Source organism: Quercus robur, chromosome 7 (genome assembly GCF_932294415.1).
Source record: "Quercus robur chromosome 7, dhQueRobu3.1, whole genome shotgun sequence".
Taxonomy (NCBI): Eukaryota; Viridiplantae; Streptophyta; class Magnoliopsida; order Fagales; family Fagaceae; genus Quercus; species Quercus robur.
The window spans coordinates 48,690,486-48,717,685 of record NC_065540.1 but is presented as its reverse complement, the minus strand read 5'-3'; the positions used below and the strand labels follow the sequence as shown (position 1 = coordinate 48,717,685).

Below are 27,200 nucleotides of genomic sequence, written 5' to 3'. Positions count from 1 at the left end.
GAAAAAAGTATATTTTTTTTGCAAAATAGATAGAAATTTTACACCCTCTGATGCGGTTGCTCCCCAACCCACTGAAACGAAATTTGACCTTCATTGGCATGGTGTTCTATTCTTGCTGGAATGAAAGCGAGGTGGTTCAAGAACTGAATAGGAGAACTTATATGTTGTTTTATCACTTAGACCTTATATTCCTTCCATATTACACTTAACAATTTTACTTAAAAGACCCCATTGTTTTCTTTATTTATGGAAATACCAGAAACTTCATTAAACACTAGAAAAAGAAATTACATTATGAAAATGAGTTTGTTCAACGAAACAAGAACCCTTTTCAATCCAAGCAGAGAAATCATCAATTAACCAAAATACAAAATTGCACATAAAACCTTTTATGTTTAACATATTCCAAAAGTCACCATAATTTATCCATGGGTTCTATAGAAATACGCTACATTTCAAAGGGATTGTGTAGTTTTAATGTAAAAAATTAAATAATAAGATTTTAGATTCAAAATTTCTTGCCAGCATCTTGAGCCCACTTAATAAAATTCTCAATGTAATAACTTAGTGTATGTACAATTTAAAAAATATTCAAATATTCAAAGAGACGTAAATGCACTCGTTTCTTAAAAAAATGTTAAATTAAATCATATTGTAACAGGAAGTGGTCAGGCACGTGTTTCAATTTACGTTTGCAACAACTAACAAGCGCGCCTGGAGTTCGAAATGAAAACTTCCTCGAAAGTTGTGTCTAAAACGTGGCATAAACTACAGCCATATAACCAAGAACCATGGTTTCACAGTCGGAGAGTTTTCCTGAAGCGAAGGTGAAGATGGGACCACCCACTCCAACCACAACAGAGCTTGAAGAGGAAATCAGAAACTGCGATTGCTGATGGCAAGTAATTATCTATACCATAACATATTTTATATTTATAATTTTCTGATCTGGGTATTTCATAACGTTTATTGAAAAATTATCATAGTTTTTGTGTTCGGATAAAGCTATTTCTGGTAAAGTTTTCGGGATTTTCTGCTATGTGTTAATTTTGTTTTTGAAGGTGTCAAAAGCTATTTCTTGATTAACTATAACATGCCAAGAAAGTGCCAATTTCTGGAAACTGGGTTCCTAGTTTTCTTTAGGTAGTTGTTGACTTGTTGTGTTGGGTTTTTAGGAAGTGGGTCCTAGTTTTTCAGCGCATGAATGTTAGACACCATTGTGTAAAGAGATTGAATTCAATAAGGAAGGGGGAGCAAGAAGGAAATATTTGAGGCTCTTCCTTTTGCTGAGAAAACTTTGCTAGCTCTCAAGTTGGAAAGAAATACATTCAAGGCTTAACATGTGTTGCCTAAGATCATCTAGCAATAGTTTCTCTTCAACAAAATAGCTTGCTACATTGTAGGATTCAGAGAGAAGTTTGCCTGATTTAAAATTATTTTTCTTTAGAACTTTATTGGATTGGATGTTAGTTTTGCGTAATCATTCCATATTTTCAGTTAGTGATTTGATAGATTTATGTATTGTGAGTGATTGATTGTATGGTCCCCAGTGACATTGACAAAACTTCATTACTTATAACAAAAAAAGAACCTTGCTACATTTGTAAGTGCATTAATCAGCCCCGTGTCTTCACATTCCACAACCACTCTGCTAAATCCTGTGACATGATTTGCATCGTGTGTGAAAGAGTAGTAATATACATTCTTATAATCAAAGAGGAATCACAAACTCTCTCAGACAACGCAGTAAAAAAGTCACCTGCACTATCATGAATCACAGCTCCCACACTTAACATTTAGCTTAAACCAAATAACTTTCCATCATTCTACTTTAGGATAATGCTGCCTAATTTGATCCCAAGCACTAGCAACAATGAAGGACCCTATTTCTTGATTTCTGCTTCATGTATGATTCCTCAGCATTGCTATTGGTTGAGGAACATGTGCTGAATGAACAACCAACAGGATTGGAGCAAGTCCCTGTATAAATACCCAACTTGTAACTCTAATCTCACTAGTAAATAGTGATGCATTTTCTTGGATCTTTCTCTCTAGAATTCTCTCCCCAATTCCCTCTCAATTTTGGCTCTCTCTCTCTCTCTCTCTCTCTCTCTCTCTCTCTCTCTCTCTCACACACACACACACACACACACTTCTTCAATAATTCCTTGTTTGATCTCATTATCCCATTATCTCCCTAGTCTAGTTTCTTCTTCAATCCTATTTCTCTAATCTCTAAACACTCAAACACCTAAACAACAACTGTGATCTTTAAATAACCCTCTTGGACCTAACAGAGGCTTAAATAAAAGATATTGTAACCCATTGCTTTCCTGAACAAATTGTAAAAGCAATTGTAGATTTGTGAGGAAAGTACTACGGGTTCTGGATTGAATATTACCTCGAGTCTTGACTTTTGCCTTATCACAACAAATGGTCTTAAAAGTTCATTTTATAAGTGCCTTTTTTCTTCTTGTTAATCATTTTAGGAGACAAAGTTGTTGGAAAGCTTGGAAAACCTCTCCATTACAAAAGTGGCACATTCCACAGGATTATTCTCAACTTCATGATCCAGGGAGGTAATATTACATTTGGTGATGGAAGAGGTGAGGATCGGTCTATGGATAGAAGTTTGCTGACAAGAACATTAAGATGAAGCATACTGGACCTGGTAGGACTGGTTTGATTTGTTCCTCAACCCACTGATTTCATTAGTCCTGGTAGTAACATTATTCTTTTTATTTATTAATCTTTTGTACAGGTTCCTGTCAATTGCAAATGCTTGCCCTGAAACAAACAGGGCTTCTGTCAATCATTTTTGCTTATTTTGTGTTGATTATTTTCGTTATCATTGCAGTATGGTTGGTTGTTGTTTTGTTCAAGATTATTGGGAGATTTCCCTTTCCTCTTTGTTGGTAATAATTCCTTAACTGTAGCTTTGACTTTATTTTCTAAAAGTAAGTTACTTATTAGTTATTATATGCTTCATTTGGAAATTATTTACTCATTTTACCCAAAATTTCCATTTTGCTGTCATTGCAGTTTTGTAGTACCAATTTTTCACTACTTGTCCTAATAGCAGAGAAGTTAGTTTAAATGAAGTATATCTCTGAACTGGTAAGTGATCCAACTCCAATTATTTCTACTTGCTGGGCATGTGAGTGTAACGTTGGAGGAACGCCTCCCATCTCCTCCATCCCACTCTCTACATTGGGAGTTTTGGTTCCTCTTTTGTGAAATAAAGTTTCTAATTAAAAAAAAAAAAAAATATATATATATATATATATATATATAATCAGTGAATTTTCACAAAAATGAAGTCCAATTATTTCTAAGTGACAAGTTTTCTTACTTTCCAATTGAAATGAATGCTAGGAATAGATATTTTATTATATTGTGATACTTGTTAGTACTATAATCGTCAATAATGTTGGAATTTTATATAATTTCTCCTATATTGAGTCATTGGATTTAATGAAAAACTAAGTTTCTACTTTACTACCGTATTTAGTCATTTTACTCCATTTAATCAAAATTACAATCTTATCCATCTTTTATTGGTCTAAGGTATTTTTGTCTTGTGTAAATTTCTTGTAGTGTCCTACTTCATTCCAGAGTTTTAGAAGTTTTGTTAGCCTACCAATACTCTAACAGTCATTGGGGATTAATTTTTAATTACCAAACAATGTCCTGTTCAATTGGAATCTAAGTTTATGTGTGCTTCTGTGGATTGCTTGTTAGTAATTCAGTAGAAAATGATTCATAGTTTATTTAAACCACAACTCCATGTTCTACATGAAAATTGTTTGTATGAGAAAGATATTGCTGCCAAACATGGTCTAAGTTTTTAGTTCTATATACCATTGGTATCTTTTTGCATTTTTTTTTTCTAGCATTATTATTATTTCACAATCTTGGTGTTCACCCATCTCAAAATGGTGATCTTGACAATGAAATTAATTGTGCCTTTTGGGAAGAGCTCATAGTATATTGGTGCATTGTTAACTTGTATGGCTTAGAAAAGGAGCACACGGTAGTGGCACACACATCATTGCAATGCTACATACAAATCTCTCAATGTCATTGGTAATCCCTAGAGCCTTTGTGTGTGTGTGTGTGTTTTTCAGAGAGCTTATTTTAAGGAAGGTAAATGAACAAGTGGAACTTTGGGTATTTGGCACATGGTTTAAATAATGGAGGGATTTTTTTTTTTTTTAATTTGCTGAATCGTAGACTAACATTGAAACAAACAAGAACCAAAACAACAACCAGTAAACAACTACACAAACTATCTACACAACACAGAAAGCAAAAAGGAAAAAAGGAAAAGATAAAAAAACACCACCCAGAATTACTTAAGGTCGCTCTGTGAGCACTAAACTAGAAACACAATGAGGAAGATTCCTTGGACTTAAGAAGCCAAAAAAAGACTGAGATTCACCCCACTTAACAAGCATGTGAGCAGCCATATTCCCCTGCCTATTCACCCATAGAAAGCAAAACTTTGAACTCACCATATTCTTTATCAAGGCTTTGATATCATGAATTATCTGAGAATATTCCCAGTTCAGAGTTGTGGTTTTGCATGTAACTGCTTCAATGATTACTTTGGCATCCCCTTCAATGATCACCTTATGCATTTTATGCAGCACATAAACTTCTACTGCCCTTCTTACTGCTAGAGCTTCTGCTACTAAAGGTGAACAAGCTACTGTCTTTCCCACCCATGCCTCTAAACACTTCCCTTTCGAATTTCTCTCTACCCCAGCATAAGTGGCTTTCCCATCTCTCCATGATGCATCCACATTGATCTTTATCCAATCTGTGGGAGGAGACTAGACAACTCTATTGTTTATGCTCTTATTAAGTTTTCCTTCGTCTCTCACTTTAATGAAGCTTTGAGAAAGCAAGTGGATTTTAGTGAGAATCATTTCAACACTTAGTTCTCCTTTTTGAAAAATCACCTCATTTCTACATCTCCATAGTACCTTGCAAACCACTGCGACCCTCACAATTCTTCTTTACTTAGTTGATTGCCAAGTAGTTTAGCAGGAGGATCTAGTAAAAGAGAAACAAAATCAACAGGTGACTCTGCTCTAAAATCTTCCCATTTTAATCCCCATATAGCACCAAACCATACCATTCTAGCAACTGGACATGGTTGGAACAAATGAATTTCTGTCTTATCCTCCTCCCCACATAAACAACATGTTGAATTGAGTAAGTTAAGCTTGGCTGCAAGTCTTGCTCTAACTGGCAAAGTCCCCACAGCAATTCTCCACAACAGTGTTCTCCACCCCTCATGTATCTTAGCTTTCCATAATTTGTTCCAGACTTCATCTCTATTTTGTTAGAATCTTCCTGATTGGTCCAGCCAGTAAGTTGATTTCACAGAGAATGCCCCAGTTTTTCCATTAACCCAAACTACCCTATCCTTCAAAGGTGATCTAGGTATTGGGATTTTTTGTATTGCAACGACTGATTCCTCATCAAACAGATCTCTAATCTACTCTAAATCCCATCTACCCAAGTTCCAATCAGTTAGTTCAGCAACAACCATATCTCCGTGTAGTTTCATTATTTTTTGGTTTTGGTTTAAAGCCATCAGCCCAAGGGATCCACGAGTCCTTCCACACTTCTAAACTTACTGCTCGACCCACTATAAAACATAATCCTTTGCTCAACTTTCTCTCCAAACTCATGAGGCATTCTTCACATGTCTTCTCTCAGCCAATCCTCCACTCCTCCATACTTGGCTCTAAAGAAGTTTAGCATATAATTTATCTGGGCAAGACACAAACTGCCATCCAATATTTGAAAGAAGGGCTGTATTCAAATCCTTGAACCTCCCAAAACCGAGACCAGCACATTGTTTTGGTTAGCAAATGTGATCCCAAGCCTTTAAAGCAAGGAATCTTGATTTATTTTCTCGAGGCTTCCAACAAAATTTTCTTACTTTAGCATCAAGTTCCTCATAGATTTTGTGAGGGACTCTAAAAGCAGACATGGCATACACTTTTTACTCCATCCATTTAGCTTTGCTTGAAGCTTATCTTTCAGGAAATTGAAATCTTCAGATCTTCTTTTTGTATTACCCAGATATTTAGAATCCAAATTAATTGTCCTGCAGCCCCAATTTCTTGATAAGCTTTGGAGTGAAGCTCTAGAAACATTCTTTGATGTGAATATGCCAGATTTTGCAAGATTCACTGTTTGGCCAGACCATCTGCAATATTTTTCAGCACAATCAGCCATAACCTCCACCTCATTTCTTCTAGTTACTTCGACGCCTTTCAAGGAGTCCAACTGCTCTTCTTTTAGCAACAACCTAGACAATACCTCTGCGCAAATAATAAAGAGGTAGGGTGAAAGTGGGTCACCTCTTGAAGGGTCTATTCTACTACATGGGCTACCATTTAATAACAATGTGAAACTCACAGTAGTGATACACTGTCTCATTAGGGTGATAAATTTCTCCCCAAACCCGAAACACTTCAAAAGTAAAACTGTCAATATGAAATTTCATGCAACCTTATCATCGGCCTTTTGCATGTCTATATAGCTTTATTCCCGCCTGGCCTATCCCTTTCCTTTTCCTCTTGAAGCTGTGAACAATTTCCTGCTATCCACCTATTTGGAATTCTTTTACTTTGTAGAGGGTGTGCAAATTGTACACTAAAATCTCGAATTAGAATGAAGCCCCAGTTCACTGTCCCACGTTAGCTTTGATTTTAGTTCACAGAAACAGAAGCACCACTAATCGTCAGCTCTTTGATCCCATCTCCTCTCATGCGTTGTCTCCCTCTTCCTGATCTCAGTCTAGACTCCAGTCTAATTAGTTTAGTTTATTTTTCAAAAAATTTATTAAGGCCAAGGAAGTAAAAATATATTTTGACGTCACACTTGAGATGGATTTTTAAATTGGTTAGAATTAAATGAGTGTGTGGTATCTATTTTTTAATATATAATATGATGATATAACATATTGAAATTGAAGAGATAAAACTTATATTTTACACTACATTATAAAATTTAATCTCTTTGAAATATTAAAGAACATTTTGACAAGGATAAATGCTAGGTATCAAAATAGTAGTCAAATCTATATTTATGTCACAGGTCAAAATAAAATTTTGAGAAAATTTCCAAAAAGAAACCCCAAAGGTTATTTCTTGTAACAAACTAAACCATAACATTTTAATTCTGTCTTTTTAAATCCTAGACTTTATAAATCAAGATGTTCTAAACATTATGTTTATATATATAAAAAACCATAAATGGATAACGTTTTCTTAGTAGCCAGTCATTACTTCAATTATTCTTTTTTAAAAATATTGTTCCCTATTTATTATTATGCTTGATATATTTTTTTTTATTGGTATTATCCTCGTGTTTTGCACTCTCTAATACTGTATGAGAAAAAGGCAACTTCTCATGGCAAGTAACAGTGCCGTTTGGGTATAATGCAAGAAAATAAATAAATATATATATATATATATTTATATTTTTTTTTTTCACCAAATGAGTTACTCTATTAATGAATTTTACTAAATATAGATAGTGTTCGGAGCCGGTAAAATTTTTCTCTTTTAATAAAAAAGAGGTAAAATCAAAATGTCACGATTTCAACATATATGTATAAATTTTTTGTGAGGTGGGCTTTTTACTTTTTAGGCTTTCCAAGGTCAAAATTCAAAACAAATGAATGGAGCCCACCATTCCACTCAGTTTTGCCAGGCTGCCAGCCACTGCTGGTGGTCAAATTATGGACAAATCCATCAGCTTTCACCTCTCAAGGCTGTGTCTAATTCTAGAGAGAGTTTCTTGAGAGATTCACCGAACATGCACATATATTAACATGAATATGGAGAGAGGTTACTGAAGCACTTCGAGGTAGAGCACTCACAATAACCCATCGGAAAAGTCTTCAGGCGAGTGTCCATCGTCAAGAATCCCCCGCCGCGCTTCCTCGATCACTGTTGTCGATCTCGACAGGCTTTTTAATCTATCGCTTAGATTTTAACTGCTCTGTTTGTTGTTTCAAAAAACACAAAAAAATGCTAAATTGTTTTCTAGGTCTCAACCTGTTGAAACAACCAACTCTATAGCTAACTCAAATCACACTTATATTGCACTGAACTGTTTTTCTGAGAGAGAGATGATAAACTGTACTTGTTCTATTATATTTGTTAACATGGGGCTTGTTTATCTGCTGAGAAAAGATTGGGAAATGAGCTCTACGGAAGATAATAAATCAATTTATTAATCTAACGCTGCTGCATGGCCTAAAATTTAATTTCCCTATATTTTCTTGGCAGACAAACAGATTTGCTTGGCCTTTGAAAGGTGAAGTGGCTAACCAAACACACAGAGTCTCAAAGCACATACATGATACACCCATCAACTGAAAGTCCAAGATTAACCCAAATTCATATTACCATATAATCCATACAATATATTAGTTGAACCAACTCAACCAGGGTAACAAAATTCTTAACTATATATCAGCTAGCTAGAGCCTTTGCAGTACTTAGTTTGGCGCTGGTGCAGGTGCTGTTTTGTGATTGGCTAAAGTGCTCGCTGAAGCTGGAATATATGTGTCTGGACTCGGAGCAGATGGCGGAGTATAACCCCTAAGAAGCTTTCGGCGTAGCAAAGAAAACTCCGGCGAGGGTGCCGGTGCAGCTTTGTGATTGGTTGAAGCTGGGATATAGGTGGCTGGATTCGGAGTAGATGGCCGAGTATAACCCTTAAGAAGCTTCCCGCGTAGCAAAGGAAACTTCGGCGATGGTGTAGGTGCAGCTTTGTGATTGGTTGAAGAGCTTGTTGAAGCTGGGATATAGGTGTCTGGATTTGGCTGAGTATAACCCTTAAGAAGCTTCCAGCCTAGCAAGGGAAACTCCGGCGTTGGTGTAGGTGCAACTCTGTGATTGGCTAAAGAGCTTGTTGAAGCTGGGACATAGGTGTCTGGATTTGGAGCAGATGGCTGAGTATGACCCTTAAGAAGATTCCGGCGTAGCAAAGGAAACTCCGGCGATGGTGCAGGTGCAGCTTTGTGATTGGTTGAAGTGCTTGCTGAAGTTGGGATATATGTGTCTGGACTCGGAGCAGATGGCCGAGTATAACGCTTAAGAAGCTTGCGGCGTAGCGTAGGAAACTCCGGCGATGGTGCAGGTGCAGCGTTGTGATTGGCTAAAATGCTTATTGAAGATGGGATATAGGTGTCTGGATTTGGAGCAGATGGCTGAGTATTATAACCCTTAGGAAAAGCACCAGCCATGGAGGCCTTTTCGTTGATTTGGGTGTCATGGGTGGTTGGAGAATTGCGCACTGGCTCAGATGTTGTAATGATCTCAGTAGCAAAGGCCTTTTCATTGATCTGGCTGCTGCGGGTGGTCGAAGAATTGGGCAAGGCAACAGCTGTGGTAATGAACTCAGCTTAACTTGTTAGGTGCAGCGGCTAAGCTTGAGTTCATGTAGGAACAAATGGCAAGTACTATGAATAGGGAGGCAGCAAAGAATTGTTTAGAAGATAGGCTTTCCATATCTCTCTCTCTCTCTCTCTCTCTCTCTGTGAGTGTGGAGATATGTAGGTTTTGAAGGGGTAATGGGTGAAGGAAGGGTTACCAATACATCTATATAAACTATGCGTGCGTACACGTTTTTTGGGAATTGTCCCTACTATTTCGGTTGGGGAACGAGTTGGACTATTTTAAAGATCGTTGAAAAGCGTGAATATATAGCCGAAAAGGAGTTCATCCCAAAAACAAAAAAAAAAAAGCCGAAAAGGACAAGGGCAGAGTGACCAAAAAGCAGATTCTCTTTGCCCACTATTTCTTTATAAGAGGACGACAAGTGGCCTTCTCTTCTAAGTTGGGTCCCTTAATTACATCATCAATCATCCTTTGACATTGAATTCCTTATAAATTAAATTCCGTGCATATCTCATCCACTCAAGAACCACATTATTTTAGTCCTCGTATATTCAAAACTGACCAGACATTGTGCATTACACTACGTACACACACATGAACATGATATGGTGTTTGCTCCTTGGTGACTTTAATGGGGATTTGGGTTAGAAGACTCTAGAGTCTAGAGTAAAACGAAGGGTATCGATTGACTCGATTCCCCTTTGGGGGCTTTTAAAAGCAACACACTAATTGATTGAAGTTGTTTGGAAATGCATATGGGATTTGAAAGTGGAAATTATATATTGTGCAAGATTTTAGGTTATGTTTATAGCTATATATGCCTTAATAATATGTATCAACTTTCTTTATGACCTTGAGATTTGGTGTGAAAGCACGCATAATAGCCTTGTTTTGTGATAGCAAATGTAGAATAATATATGTGGGAGACCAGCGTTTGATAAAATAATTTTCGGTTGTTTGTGAAATTTATATATCCATCCATTGGTTATGTTTGAATCAACCAGGGCCTTTATTTGATTCCACACCAAAAAAAAAAAAAAAAAAAAAAAAAAAAAAAAAAACCAAGGCCTTCATGCCCTCACATTTAAATTGCTCAGATAGTGTTTTCAGTAAAAATTATTTGTGAGCTCTTTTTTTTTTTCCATCACAAATGATTATTGAAAATATATTAGGAAAAATAGTAACGACATTCAACACTTATTTCAAAAAAAATATAATGATGACTACAAACTGCCCCTTAATATGTTTTTTCAAGGGATTAAGTAAGCAGTGTAATTATTTATTATACTCCTAGATTGTAAGTGCTTTTATATAACAGTATAATTATATATCATTCAAGGTAATTTACTACAACAATGTTATAAAAAAGGGTAATTTACTACAAAATCAAAAGAGAACACTGACTTTTCAAAAATCTCAATTCTCAACCACAGGACAAAGTGAATTACAAGGATTGAAAATACACCGGAGAGATATCCTACATGGAACCAATTTAACCTAATTGAACTGCCTAAGCATGGACTACTAGAAATCTAAATTAGATTTAAAAAATAAGCAAGATATAAAGAAATTAATAATACAAAAAATGTTTAAAGATGAATCAAGTTTAGGATTTCAAAGTGGATTTCAGTTAACTTAATTAGTAAGATTTTTTATGATTGAATAAGAGATTTGAGTTCAATCTTTGACTACACCAAAAATTAATTGTTGTTTTTATCTAATGATAAAGAACTATTATAAAAAACGAATGTTATATGTTGAAATTTTCTCAAAAAAAAAAAAAAGTTTAAGATTTTAAAGACTGCTTCTCAACCATCCATTAAAAATTAGAAACCATGCGTCACAAGCTTTTAATGGCACTGATAAGATCACCTGATGAGGTTGGAAAGGCCATCAAAACGGCACTACCTCAAATTTGACCCAAACTAAAAAACATTAAAAAAAATTAAATAAATAAATGTTTTTTTAATTCAAAAGTTGCGCCTTCAGATGCTTGTCTTACAAGAAAACGTGCCGACTAGAGTAGAAGCAGCTGAGTGTCTGTTTTGGAAAAAAACAAAAAAACAAAATGCTTTTGGCTTTGAATTAATTGTCAATGTTTGACGAAGCGCAAGGTCACAGTTACAAGTCGCAAGCAAGTAGGCAACACTAATAACTATCTAGTATCTAGAAGATTGGTCTCAAAAAAAAAAAAAAAAAAAAAAAACTATCTAGAAGATACTAACTTGAGTACAAAGTTACAACTTACAAACTTTGCCCGATTCGGCTTGCGTATTTACGTTAACGGGGACATTTAGCTAATTGTCACTTAATAAATTATATTATAAAAGTTTTGATATTATTTTTATAAAAAATATAAAAAATTGCCAAAAAATTAACTACTTTCTCATTCCAGTAAAAGTTTTATAAAAATAATTCTTAAATCAATATACTTAGGGCTTTTAAAAAAAAACGAATATGTTAAGAAGCAGTCATTGCAATCTGGTGCATTGAACCGTAAACAAAAGTAGATAAATACCATTTTCAAGTGAATGTTGTGCAAATTCCCAATAATCAACTTGTGATTTAAGTGTGTAATGCCTTTGATAACCAATTCTTTTAAGATCACACACTTTACAACTCTTACTACAACTTGTGATTGAATTAACATCACTTACATATAGGTCAATTATTAGTATTTGATAAGAAAAATAACCACAACTTTGATTTCATTTAGTGTTAGCAACAATAGCAGCAGAAATGGGAGCAGCTGATTTGTTGCGTTGATAGCAAGTCTCAATATTAGGGCCAAAACATTTACAAAAATTGTAAAAGCATTTGTTAGATTGTTGGTAACGATTGTTGCAATAAAAGGAAGACCTGTCTTTATTCTTCATTTAGAAACAACATATGCAAAAATGGACTGTAAAAATGAAATCTATGCAAAAAACTGGGTAAGGGGCACCTCGACTGCAAAAAGTTAATGGTCAACACAAGTCAAAAGTAAACAAGAAAAGTCAATGCATATCGGTCAACTGTGGCAGGTCAAAGGATGACGTAAGTAGCTGACCTGTGGATGATGTAAGCGGTTGGCATCTGGATGACGTAAGCAATGGTTTCGCAATGATGACATCAGCTTGATGATGTGGCAGTAATGAGGTCACCTAGGGTTGATGTGACGTAGATGATGTTAGCAGATGCAGATCTGGCACGTGTTAGTGCGTGGAAGCGCGTGAAGAAAAGTGGTGACGCGTGATGATACCGTCGAGACTTTTAGTGGCGTGTGAAGGCGCGTGAGTGGTTCGATGGAGACGAGGTTTCACAGGCGAGCAAATCGGAGAGAGTCCTTTTTGGTGGGGCGACCTGTGGTTTGATTGGAGAAGCAGAAGCAGTGGTGGCAGTAAGACAGTGGTCTTTCATGTACTGTAGTCGCGGTGGTGGCAGTGGTAATTTTGACAACGACGGCTGCAGTGGATGACACCCAAGAAGACAAGACTGTTTAAGAGCAACACACAAGAAGATTAGACCAGTGGCTCTGATACCAAATTAGAAATATTAAATGAATAGTATATGTATTTCTCAGGAAATAAAATATACATGAGTGCCTTTATATAGGAGGTAGAGCGTATAGTATAAGTATGTGTGCAGTATAAGTATGTGCGCTATACAAGCAAACAATGTAGGCCTAAAACCCACTGCCCTATTACACGTTAACAAAAAGAAAAATCACTAGCCATGGAGGCCTTTTCGTTGATCCGGGTGTCTCGAGTGGTCGGAGAATTGGGCACTGGCACAGATGTGGTAATGAACTCAGAGCCTAACGTGTTAGGTGTAGCAGCTAAGCTTGAGTTCATGTGGGAACAAATGGCAAGTAATATGAAAAGGGCTGCAACAAAGAATTGTTTAGAAGATAGGGGTGATGTTTGAAGGGTTACCAATATATTAATAATTTATATAAAGTTATAAACTTTGTAGGGGTCATCATTCGCAGAGGAACCCAGAATAAGAGACCTATTTTTCCCAAATACGTCGGTTGGATTAGGAAACATTAAATATGGTCGAAAAGTTGCATGAGCCAAAAACTTTGCCCATCGATTCTAGATCACAATATAAACAAGCATTAAACGTAAAACAAGCACACGCATGTCATGTTGTACTAACAACACATGTCGTGTTGTACTAACATATTAATTACGACGACAGATCACTTCATCAATCAATCCTTGACCGATAATTCCTTTATAAGTTCCGTGCTTATCACATCCACTCAATTGCCGGCAAAATTTGCCAAACAGTAAAAATTCTGAAAAATTTTAGCCGGACAACACGCGTTCAAACTTATTTAGTTAGTTAGACTGTTTTTGAAAGTCGATTTTCTCAAACTCGACTTCCAGCCAATACCACCGGACCCTCCCGCAAATATTTAAGCTGACGTGGAATTAAAAAATGAAAAAAAAAAAAAAAAAGGCACAGGAAGTCGAGTTTACTGTACTCGACTTCCCTGTTGCAGTAAAAACATGAAAGTCAAGTACCATAAACTCGTCTTCCAGGTTAGGTTTAAAATTATAATGACGGGGTAAAAAGGGGAATCCAACTTTGATATAATCGACTTCACTCGCCTACGATGTTCCTCTCTTCGATAAACTTCTCTCTCTCTCTCCGGTGTCTCTCTCCGGTGTCCCTCTTCGTCCATTGTTTTCCAGCTCAACCAGCAGGTTTGTTCTCTCTCTGCCTCTCTAAATGCGATTTCTTTCTCTTTATATTGGCTGAAATGAAATGGGTTTTGATTTGCTTTTTAGGTTTAGTGATTTGGAGATTTGGGTTTCATTTGTTTGTTTTTCTTTCTCTTCATTTGTTCGTTCTCTCTCCATCATTTTTTTTTTTTTTTTTTTTTTTTTTTTTTTTTGTTTCGGGCATTGCTCCTGTTGCTGAAGCTAGCAAGTAATTCCTCAATAATTTTATGACCTTCAGAGCTAACCTTTACAGAAAGGTGCATATGAAATTTGTCTAACTTTTGTTCATGATTTAGAAAATAATATTATTAATATACATATAGTTCTTGATCACAGCCAAATTATATAAAGTTTAATCACGGTATGCTTTTTTTTTTTTTTAATGTGCATTTTAAAGTTGCTTATGAACTTTTGGATGTTTGTTTGGTAGTGGGATTAGATTTGAAATATGTTTCCATTTTCTTCTGAATGTAAATAATATTTACTTAGTTTGGTATTGCTTATTTTTCAATGTCATACCCTCTGAGAATGTTAGCACTTTGCTTAGTTTATTAGTTGAATACTAGTGGAAATGGTCTTTAAACTTTGGCATTTGCTTGGTCTCAATGTAAACCAATGAATTTTTGAACTATTTTTTGTTTCATTCACACTTGGGTACCATCTATAAAAGGCAAAAGAGTAGGGTGAGTGGAGAGAAACTTTTAAACAAATTGTAGTGTATATTATTGTCTGTTAGCATGGTTTCTTAGATTTGTCGTTAGTTACTTAGTTTTGGATGATGGCAATTCCCTTTTGAGATATTTGCCTGCCCAAACTATCAGTCATGTTTAGTATATGATATCATTTTGGCTTTTTCCTATTCTTTTTCTTAACTTTTTCGTGCTTAGGCCAGAGCAGATTTGCTTGCGTTTTTGTATCTTGAAGTGGCCTCTAATTAGATTCCTGCCTTTGCATAATTATATTTGGGACCCTAAAACACTTGAGCCATATGCCTTTACCAGTGTGATCTCATGCTTTTAGTTGTCTATTAGTTATCATTTGATAATATGCAAGTTTCTGTTACCACTCTCTCAATACTCCATAATGAAAAATAATTTCTTGAGAGTTTTATAGGGTTGTCTCTTTTTTGGTTTCTGCTTAAATTGTTTCCTTATGTCAAGGACTACATGAAAATGAAATTGAAAAATGAAGTTTGGTGACCATGTTACATTTGCAGCATGACGATAGATCTTGGACCCATTGATCATAGTGTATTGACAGAACAAGTTAAACATCGATCTGAGTTACTGTGGAACCCTGAGGGACAGGTAATTGCATGAGTTTTCTTGTACTATGCATTCATGTCACAACTCTAATTAGTCATAAATACTAAATATTTGCATAAGATTTTTATCTATTGTTATAATATTTGCAGGATCCTCTTGGCATACTGGATTGTCGAAGTCGCCATGAAGAATTGGCACTTCGAGTTCCTATGGTAGATGATCGTGTCCTTGCCATTGTGAGGTTGCTTGGTCTAGAGGGTCTGCACTTGGTCCCATCCATACAACTTGACCATGCATTGATCACTGCATTTGTAAAGCGATGGCGCCCAGAGACCCATACATTCCATCTACCACATGGTGAAATGACGATCACATTGCAAGATGTGGAAGTTATCATGGGGTTGCCCATCGAGAGTGAGGCAATGGTTGGACTCAGTAAAAGAATTTGGACAGATGTGTGTGCTGAAATGCTTGGAATTCAAATTCCAAATAGCCCTCAAACTGTGCTAAAAGGTCAAAGGATTTCGATACCCACACTTGTCGAAATAATCAGACAACCACTGCCTCCGGATGCCAATGAGATTCAAGTTCATCAATACGCTCACTGCTATATCCTAGCCCTACTAGGGGATATGGTATTTATTGACAAGTCCGGAGATAGGGTCCATCTCATGTGGTTAGAGTTCATGCAGAACCTTCGTAATCCACACAAGTATAGTTGGGGTAGTGCAGCCTTATCCTGGTTGTACAGACAACTGTGCAATGCAACCGACAAAAAGGCAAAGCAGATTGGAGGACCATTGATTTTGGTCCAATTGTGGATATATATCAGGTTCCCACATATGTCCCCACAGATGGTGCCCCAACCTGAGGGTGTTTATGGTCCACCACTACCACCAATTCCTCTTGCTATGAAGTAAGTATATATTGCATAATTAGTGTGCTATCATGTATTATGCCACATTTTTATACATAAACGACTAATGACCATGTGATGTTACCTGCTTGTAGGTGGGCAGGGGTGATGACTACAAAGAATGCTCCCACGCATGTGCTTTCCGCATATCGCAATCAAATTGCTACAACACGACCCAACCAGGTATAATACTTGTATTTATATGTCCATAACATCTTATGTCCTTCAAAAAGTTTTTCATTGCCCACTATTGTGCTATTTTTATGCAAATTATGGGAAAATTTCTAAATGTGGTTGCTTTACTTGGTGGCTTTTGTAGGTTAAGTGGGAGCCATATGGACATGACTTAAGCCACCTTCCTCCTAGTTTTTGCATTGAGGGAAGTAGCGTATAGAGGTCGATCGTTCCACTTATATGTTTTTGGCTTGTAGAGTTCCACCTACCCGATTGTGTCCTACGACAGTTTGGGCTACAACAGGAACAACCCAGAGATGCTAATACCAATCGCGATTTGCACAAAATAGATGCGAGGGGCAAGGTAGAGAAAAATTGGTCGATGATACATGCAATCCATATTCAGAAGTGGAATGATCGTGACGAGTACGTTTGTAATGCACTCAGGATGGAGGGGGTGATGTCACGTCATCATCCATATATGGTGTGGTATCGTAGGATCACTCGACTGTATATCGACCGCGCTAGCACTAAGATGGAAATTTTGGTAATGTGCATAAACTTATGTTGTTTACTAATTTTGGAAATTTTGATGTTATGTATGTGTCATACTTAATAAACTTTCAATCTCAACCTTCCAATACTATTGCACTGGGTGCAATAGTAATGTGAATCCATATTCAATGTATCAGCTAGCACACCAACCTACGCGCTTTCCCATACTGTCCAGACATACATGTATATTACAGATCATACCCTCAAAAAAAAAATGTATATTATCATGATGATGTGTGGCGACTAAAATGGGGGATTGGGGGTAAGAATATATGTCTATCCAATCCATGAGTTATGTTTGATACAACCAGGGCCTACACGCCCTCACATTTAGTTATTGCCTAGATAGTAGTGTCATTAAAAATTGTTTGTGAGCGCTTTTCTACCATCACAAATAATTCGATTATTGACAATAGTCGCAACATATTGTGTCAATATGGCCTAATCTTATTACTATACATATTATCCGCCCCTAATCTTATTAATGATGAATTATTGTGAGGGTTATAAGTAAAATTCAAAAAATTAAAAATCATTAGCTCCAGAATTTTTAAAATTGGTAAAAAATTTGATATAAAGCAAAAGAATTTGATATAAAACAATTTCTGCACTAGAGGGCTAGCGGTCAAGGTGACCCGCTTTCTCCTTACTTATTTCTGCTATGTGCTGAAGGTCTTTCTGTACTAATCAAAAAAGCCACAGCTGATGGTCTGTTGGAAGGCATATCTATGAGTAGGGGAGGTCCCTGCCTGTCTCATCTATTTTTTGCAGATGATAGTTTAATTTTTTGCAAAGCCACTATTGAGGAGTGTGATGTCTTACAAAGGATACTGAGCACGTATGAGAAAGCATCTGGCCAACAGCTAAACCGATCCAAAACTTCCCTGTTTTTTAGCCCTAACACAGCTAAGGAGATCCAGGATGAGATAAGAATTCGGTTCGGTGCTCAAGTGATCCGTCAGCATGAGAAGTACTTGGGTCTTCCATCTTTGGTGGGAAGGAATAAGAAGAATATGTTCAAGGAAGTGAAATCAAAATTGGCTAAGAAGTTGGCCGGTTGGAAGGAAAAATTGTTGTCTAAAGCTGGTAAAGAAATCCTGATTAAAGCTGTAGCCCAAGCTATTCCAACGTACACTATGAGTTGCTTTAAAATTCCTAACTCTCTTTGTGATGAGATGACAAGCCTGATCAGGAATTTCTGGTGGGGGCAATGCAAGGAGGAACGGAAAATGGCATGGATTAGTTGGGAGAAACTTTGTGCTCCTAAGGCCTGTGGAGGTATGGGTTTCAAGCAATTAAAACAATTTAATCTGGCTATGCTAGCAAAACAAGGTTGGAGGCTCCAGACCGGGACTGATTCTCTATTGTATAGAGTTTTTAAGTCCAAATATTTTCCTAATTGTGAGTTTGTTGATGCTAGTCTAGGTAGAAATCCTTCCTTTTCATGGAGAAGTATAATGGCTGCCCAAGATATAGTTCAAAAAGGCAGACGGTGGTAAGTTGGTAATGGTCGTAGCATAATGATTTGGAAGGATAAATGGTTGCCCTCTCTCTCTACTTATGAAGTTGTCTCCCCGGTAAACTACATACCCGAGGATTCTAGAGTTGCAGAACTGATTGATGAAGAGAAGGGTGCTTGGAAAACAGATTTGGTGAGTAACATTTTCTTTCTTCATGAAGCGGATTTGATCTGTGGTATTGCTTTGTGTGCCAATCTGCAAGAAGATAAGCAGGTATGGGCGCTGACAAACAATGGTCTTTTTAGTGTCCGTAGTGCTTATAAACTTGCTATGGAGATGAGACCAGATGCACAGGTGGGATCCGGGTCTGATGGAAGTCATTTGAGGAGGTTCTGGCGGTCTATTTGGCGTTGCAATATCCCACACAAGATCCGTCATTTTGCTTGGAGAGCCTGCAAAGATGTGTTGCCCACGAAAGAGAACCTAGTCAGACGGAAAGTACTCTCGGACAGCTGTTGTGATGAGTGTAAATTGGCTGAAGAAACATCGGGCCACCTCTTTTGGAGTTGTCAAAGAGCCCGTGAAATTTGGTGTTTGTCTGCTTTGTTTCAGGACTCTCAGATCCAGCATTTTGGTTCATTCATGGACATGTTATGGTACGCAGTTATGGTGGCCCAGTGGGAGCACAGCGAAGTGGAGATGTTGATTGTGGTGGCTTGGGCGCTCTGGTCAAATAGGAATGAGTGCAAGAATGGAGGGGCGAAGAAATCATGTCAGGCATTGCTGCAAGGGGCGGTGGAGTATTTAGATGCTTACCAAGCATGTGTGTCGGAGTTTGGAAGCTCGAAGCAACCACCAGCTGAATCGGTGAAATGGAAGCCTCCCTCTCTAAACCGATACAAAATTAACGTGGACGGTGCTGTGTTCATGGAGCAACGCATGGCAGGTGTGGGGATCTTGATTAGGGATGCTGAGGGTCAACTGATCGGGGCCTGTAGCAGGAAGCTTGAAGTTCCTTTGGGTGCCATTGAAGCTGAAGCTAAGGCCGTGGAGTTGGGTCTTATGTTTGCAAGGGATTTGTCCATTCAAGATTTCACTCTTGAAAGTGACTCGTTGACTTGATTAATGCACTTCAGGACCTGTCTCGTCCTCCATCATCAGTAGCAGCGCTGGTCTTCAGTTCAGTTGCCATGTCCCATTCTTTCAGACGTGTAGATTTTTCACATGTTGGTCGTGATGGCAATAGGCCAACCCACTTACTTGCAAAACATGCTTTAGGCATTGCAGACTTGTCTGTTTGGGTTGAAGAGATTCATTGTTTTCTTGAACAAGCTCTCAACCAGGATGTAGTTGTTATCTCTGTTGATTAATAAAGTTTTTGAAGTATTTCCCATAAAAAAAAAAAAAAAAAAAAAAAAAAAACAATTTTGTAACAAACACATTATTCTACCCGTTAACATTATTCTTGGATGGCAGTTTTGTCAAGCCCTTTGGCTTTGTTACTGGTCAATGCCATTGAACTTTAAAAGAAAAAAAAAATTATTTAATTTTCTTTTTTGTTTGGTCTTTTGAGAACTTTAGCTGGCACCCACAATTTGAAATAAAAGAAAAAACAAAAAAGTTGACAAAGACAAGAAAGACTTCCTCAAAAAATAAAAAGACAAGAAAGACCGTGGGTTGTGTGGGCAGAAAGCGGAATTGATTAGACACGAAAGTTATAACAGAGAGTTGGTGAGAGTAATCAGAGAAAAGAGAAAGAGGGTTAAAAAATAAAAGAGAGAGACAGGATGTATACAGGCTTATCCGTGTGGATGTGAATGTTGGTCGAAGGAGTGGCGTGAAAATTTGCTTTGGGATGTTAAGATTTAAGAGCATTCACGAGAGTAGGTGCAAAAATTTATGTTTATTTTAGTATAAAAATTTATTTTTTAATTTTCTATAAGCACTTTTCAAAAATATTCACATAAAATTATTTATTCTAAACTCTATTTAATTTAAATATAAAATTTTCTAGATTTTTAATTTTTTTTTTCTTTACATACAATAACTATTATTCACTATTTTCCTTCATTTTCGAAATGCACAAGCAAATAATTAAAAAAATAAATACAAAATAACAACTTTGTAAATTTACACATCTTTAATTAGATTTATGTGAGTAATTTTAGAGTTTGAATGTGTAAATTGAGTGATATTTCAATATTGCATTATCTTATGAAAATGCTCTAAGGGAGAGTTTGTAGAGTTATAGAGTTTTTATTTATTTTTTGTTTGAAAGAAAATATATTGAGTTCTAGAGAGTTGGTGAAAATTGAAGAGACAACCAAATAAGGGGTGCAAAGTGAGAAGAGAAAGAGAAAGAAGGAGAGAGGAGAAAGAGATAGAGAAACACCAATGAACAACTCAACAAAGAGGGCAAAAAATGTGATAGAGGAGATCGGTGAAAAAAGAAAAATATGACAGAGGAAAATTAAAAAAAGAAATTGCAAACACCAAGAACAGCTAATGAGGGAAATCAATATTATTTATTCTCAAGTACTGGTTTTTCAAAAATCTCAGTCTCAAACTAGGACAATCTAAATTACAATTATTGAAAACACACTAGAGAAACATTGGAAATGGAACCAAAGAAGGGACTATAAAGCTAATCCAACAACCAAAGAAGGGACCAGGGCCGGCTCTATGGTGAAGCAAGAAATGCGGCCGCCTAAGGCCCCAAGTAAAAAAAGGCCCCCAAATTTTAACCAATAGGATTATTTATAATCAATAAATAAATTAATTTTTTTTACTAAATGAAAAACAAATAAAAAAATAGAGAAAAATGCAACGTCGTCCACAATATTTTTCACAACACTTTTACAACTAATACTAAGTAGCAGGTTGTTACAGCCTATTGTTGATGGCAAAAAAATAATTATAGTGATATTTTCAAATAAAAACAAAAAACAGTTTAAAATCTAGGATTTGTTGTAAAAAATATTGTGAATGTTGTACTTCTAAAAAAAAAAGAATAATAATAAGAGTTTAATTAGAAAACTTTTACTAGTTTTCATCTAAATCTACCACTAATACCACTGTTTTACTTACCACTGTCAATCTACCACATCAATAAGTATGAAAAATTTTGTCAAATTTTTTCTGTCTTAAAAATTCCCAAAAAAAAAAAAAAAAAATTCTATATAGTTCATGTTAATTAGTAGTAATTTTGCATCTAAATTAAGATGATCAATTTTTGCCTTAGACCCCCAAATGTATCAAGCCGCCCCTAGAAGGGACTAGAAAGCTATTGTTAACTTAATCTACAGCCATGATCAGTTTAGACCCTAATTAATAGTGCCAAGGTTTGAGCTAGCTAAATATTCAACTATTTGGTCGAATCAAACTTACCATCATTGGAAAGATGGCGAAAGTTACCTTTCAAGCAACTATTTAATAGTACTTATATCAGTTTGTGCAAAAATTACAGTCTATTTTAGTATACAAACTTAATATTTTTATTTTACATACTCACTTTTCAAAACACCCCATATCAAATTATTTATTTTATATTATATTTCATTAAAATCAATTTTTCTTGATTTTTTAAATTATTTCTCTTTTTTCACATACAATAACTACCATCCATTCTCTTTTTTCATCCTCAAGATGTGTAGAAAAAGAATAAACAACTAAATACAAAAAAATAGTATTATTGTAAATTTACACAATTATTATACCAAACGTATAAATTTACACAATTATACACAAACTAATGTGGGTATTTTTAGACAAAATTATGTAAATTCTACACTTTTTTTTTTTATTATACATAGATTGATTTGAATGCTCTAAAAATGTCTAAATTAGATTTAAAATGAGCAAAAATATTAAGAAATTAATAATAAGAAAATTGTTTAAACACAAATCAAGTTTGGGATATTAAGGGCCCATTTGGTACATGTGTTTAAACACATATTTTCAGTTTTTAAACAATATTACACGTATTTTCATACACTTTTTCATCCATATGTATTTCCAAAAAATACAAATAAACAATATTACCAAATGGACCCTAAAGACCACATCAACATGTAAATAAAAATAGGGATTTGTTAACAAGCACCGGTTTGGTGCTTGTTAAGGTGAAAAAGGACAAAAAAAAAAAAAAAAAAACTCTCAAAAAGAGCACTATATAGTACTTAAAAAGTTGAAAATTTGACATAAAGGTAAATAAAGACAAACTTTTGTCAGAAAAAATACAAAAGTATTGCTGTTAACGGGTATCGTACGGTGCCCATTAACATAACCTATTGAAATGGGTTCAACTTGTGTCTAATGAAAGTTTGCACTGAATACTGTAAAGGCACTTATACAAGCTGAGGTAAAGGCTCAAGCACAAGACAACAAAGCTGATGACAAAGCCACTGAAGCAGATGATAAAGTAGCTGGTAAATGACTTGTAGTATAGTTATAATAGGCTGAACTACAGATAGCATAAGTAAGCTAAGGAAGGGTAAGAGGCTGTACACGTGTTAGTGATCTATAATGGGTTGATTAGGATTTGTTATTCCATTCCACATTATACGGATACAGTTAGGGCATATATATTTGGGGATTGTATCATCTCAATGGTAGTAATAACAGAATTTCTCATTTCATTTAGAATCACTTCTTTTCTCTAAACTTCTTCTATTTTCTTCTTCATTTTCTATATTATTTCAATGGTAGTAATAACAGAATTTCTCATTTCCTTTAGAATCACTTCTTTTCTCTAAACTTCTTCTATTTTCTTCTTCATTTTCTATATTATTTTGCTGTGCTTTTCACATATATTGGATTGTGAACATGTGTCTACTGTCCGAATCCGAACATGACGGGTGAAAATTTCCACTGAAATAATGGGAATATGGATCTTTTTAGAAACCGTGGATCGCAAGCTTTCTAGTGGTGCTATGATGTAAGATCACCTAAAGCTTTGATAGGCCATCAGAGGGAACCTCAAATTTTGAAACAACCAAAAAAATATAAAAAATTAAATCAATTAATTATTATTATTATTATTATTTTTCAAAAGTTGCGTGCCATCAGGTTCCTTCTCTTTTAAGGAAACCAATTTTTTGTTTTTTTTTCTTTGTCACTATCAATTTCGTAGGGTGTGTTTGGATTGAACTTATTATTTTTGAAACTGAAAACTGAAAACTAAAAACTGAAAACACTGTAGCAAAATAATTTTTAAATATGTAAATAGTACCGTGGGACCAATTTTTAATATTTTTTAATGAATAAAGTGGTTGTGGATCCCATAAACAATACTGCTACAGTACCGTTACAGTGCCATTTGTCTCCCTTTTTTGCAAAACGCGTGAAATGTAAAAAAAAAAAGAAAAAAAAGAAAAAGAAAAAAGTGTGAAAACGCAGACGCAGCAACGCAACACAGAATCAAACACACACGTAGCCGCAGTTTTTTCGTCGGCGTGTGTGCTTAGAAGCAGCACTGACATGTCTGTCTCGCAAAAAACAGAACTAATTTTTGCTTCAAATGACTTGTCAAATGTATGACTTTGAAAACGAAGCGCAAAGTCATAGTCTCCACTTGGACTATCTAGAAAGTACTAAATATGAACAAATTGCCCGATTCGGATTGCGTGCATTTTACGCTTAGATCTTAGTTTTTTTTCGTCCATTTTAAAGCTTAGATCTCGGTTTTTTTATTTATTTTATTTATTTTTATTTTTTATTTTTTTTTATTTTTAAGAAATGGCAAATTATAACTTACGCTCTGTTTGATCAAAATTTAAGTTGTCTATAATTTAAAATTTGACCCACTTGAAGTTAGTTAAGTTAGATTTTCTTAATCCATATCTGTTAAAAACATGGCTAAATATGTGATTTTGCTTCACTTTTATATTTCTCTAGTAAAAAAAAAAATACAAGATTAAATAAGATAAAAAAGAATCCAGTGGAACACTTGCATCATAGGATTTCAAACCACATATAAATAACTTAAATTTCAGCCAAACCATATATAGATAAGTTGGAATTTTCCCTATAATAAATATGTTATGGTGCAGTTATTGGCTAATTTGGCTCATTGCAATGGTAAAAGGAGAAATGTCTGTAAGATTATTTTTTCTAAACTCTATTTCATTTAAATATAATTTTTTTTCAAAATTTTTAATTGTTTTTTTCTTTAATAACAACCATCATTCATTTTCTTCTTTTATCCTCGAAATACGCAAACAAATAATAAAAAACTAAATGCAAAATAGCAATTTTGCAAATTTACACATCTTTAATTTGTTTGATGGGAATGATTTTGAAGTTTGAATGTGTAAAATTGAGTCATATTTTTATTTTGCTTTTATCTTATGAAAATGTTCTAAGGGAGAGAGACGGTAGAGTTATAAAGATTTTTTTTTTTTTTTTAGAGAAAAGATAGTGAATTCTAGAGAGTTGGTGTAAATAGAAGAGGTAGCCAAATAGGGGGCACAAAGTGAGAAGAGAAAGAGATAGAAGGAGAGAGGAAAAAGAGACAGAGAAATACCAACAAACAACTGAACAAAGAGGAAAAAATGCGAGAGGAGATTAGCAAAAAAGAAATAATATGATTGAGGAAAATTAAAAAAAGAAATTGCAAACACCAAGAACAACTAATGAGGGAAATCGATATTTATTCTTAAGTATTAGTTTTTCAAAAATCTCAGTCTCAAATTAGGATAATTCCTGTTTGGTTGTGTTGTTTAAACAACAGTTTTTGTTATTTAAACAACACAATACGTATTTTCACAATACTTTTTCACCTATACGTATTTTCATAATATTTAGACAATGTTACTAGAACAATATCACTAAAAGGGCCCAATTTACAATTATTGAAAACACACTAGAGAGACATTGGAAATAGAACCAATTTAACCTAATCCAACGGCCAAAGAAGGGATTAGAAAGCTAACATTAACTCAAGCCACAGCCATGATCGGTTTAAACCCTAATTAATAGTGCCAAGGTTTGAGCTAGCCAAATATTCAACTATTTGATCAGATCAAACGTACCACCATTGGAAAGATGGTGAAAATTACCTTTCTAGCAACTATTTAATGGTCTAAATTAGATTTAAATGAGCAAAATATTAAGAAATCAATAATAAGAAAAATGTTTAAACACAAATCAAGTTTAGTATATTAAAGACCACATGTACAGCTTCTCAATTGTCCATTAAAAAACTGTCAATATGGATATTTTTAGAAACCATGCATCACAAGCTTTCTAATGGCACTAAGATCACCTAAAGCAGAGGTCGGAAAGGCCATCAAAAGGGACCTCGAATTTTGACACACATACCAAAAAAAATTAAATCAATTAATTATTAGATTCCTTTTCTTTTAAGGAAACCAATTTTTTCTTTGTCATCAAATTCGTAGCAGCTGTTTTTCAATTAATATTATGGCCTGTTTGGAAGTTTAGAGAGGGAGGAGAGTAGAGGGGAGGAGAGTAGTAGAGAGGAGAGTAGAGGGGAATGGTTCCCCTCCACCTTATTTGGATGTTTTAAAAATTAGTAAGAGAGAATGGAGTAATTAGTTATTCCCCTTATTTGAATGTTTTAAAAATTAGGATGGAGAGGAGAGGAAATGATTAAAATAGACAAGTTTACCCCTATTTGAAAATGGACTTGCAACATTGGTCTATTATCAATTTAGAAAGGGTAAATTGAGAAATTTATCTACTCTACTCTCCCTCTAAATCTCTCCAATTTGGAGGAATTAAAAATTAGGGGTTAGAGGTGGTTGAAACCCCTCCAAATTCCTCCCCCACCTTCTTTAAAAAACTTATAAACAAGGTAATTGAATTACTTTCCCTTCTTCTACTCTATTTCCCCTCTTTTTTTTAACTTCCAAACACACCATTAGTGTATGAATGCTTATAAGAAAACACGCCGACAAGAAGCAGCACTAACAACTAACAAGTGTCTGTTTCACAAAAAACCAAAATGATCTTTGCTTCTTAAATGAGTTGTCAAATGTATGACTTTAAAAAACGAGAGCAAAGCCACAGCCACAGCCACGTGCAACACTTGGACTATCTAGATGTTACTAAATAAGAACAAATTGCCTGATTCGGCTTGCGTTTATTTTACGCTTGGATCTCATTTTCTTTTCTTTTCTTTTTTCTTTTGTTTTTATAAGAAATATGTTAAGGAGCAGTCATTGGCTAATTTGGCTCATTGCAATCGTTAAGGGATAAATTTTGGACCTAATGTATCCCGTATTGGACCGTTGCCTAAAATAAACTTGTGTCATTATCGTGCATATTGGAGTATTCGATCTAATCTAAGTTCATGGAAAAATGTCCCTTTTAAGTTTTAAGTGAATATTGTGCGAATTTTTAAAGTAAATTACAATAAAATACACAACCTTAGCTAATGCATTTTGATGCTTGTTAGTTGAGCTTTTTATTTATTTATTATATATATAGAGGAGATATTGCTACAACACCTTGGCTCTTTGAAATGACATCATTTTTTTGGAAAACTCTAAGATCATACTCAAGTCCATACCCAATTTTATACTATGCTATTGTCAACTTGTGATTAGTGCACAATAATTTAATTTTTCACTAAGTATATATAGTGGTTTCATGTGTAAGTGATATAATCAAATAATAAATTAGCATCTAGGTATGCTGTGAAATTGAGTGTTGATTACGTG

The 27,200-nt window shown here is 35.1% G+C and overlaps 1 long non-coding RNA gene across 4 annotated transcripts in view; it reads left to right on the top strand.

Annotated features, from left to right (window-relative positions):
- Window positions 1-736: 736 nt before the first annotated feature.
- LOC126693741 (uncharacterized) overlaps window positions 737-27,200 on the top strand; it is a 56,732-nt gene continuing 30,268 nt past the window's right edge. Inside the window, exons 1-4 of one of the 4 annotated variants that reach the window (XR_007645509.1) lie at window positions 738-902; window positions 2,490-2,671; window positions 2,762-2,915; window positions 3,043-3,117. This is a non-coding gene — a long non-coding RNA (uncharacterized LOC126693741). The other 3 variants (XR_007645510.1, XR_007645508.1, XR_007645507.1) reach the window with 3 other exon arrangements.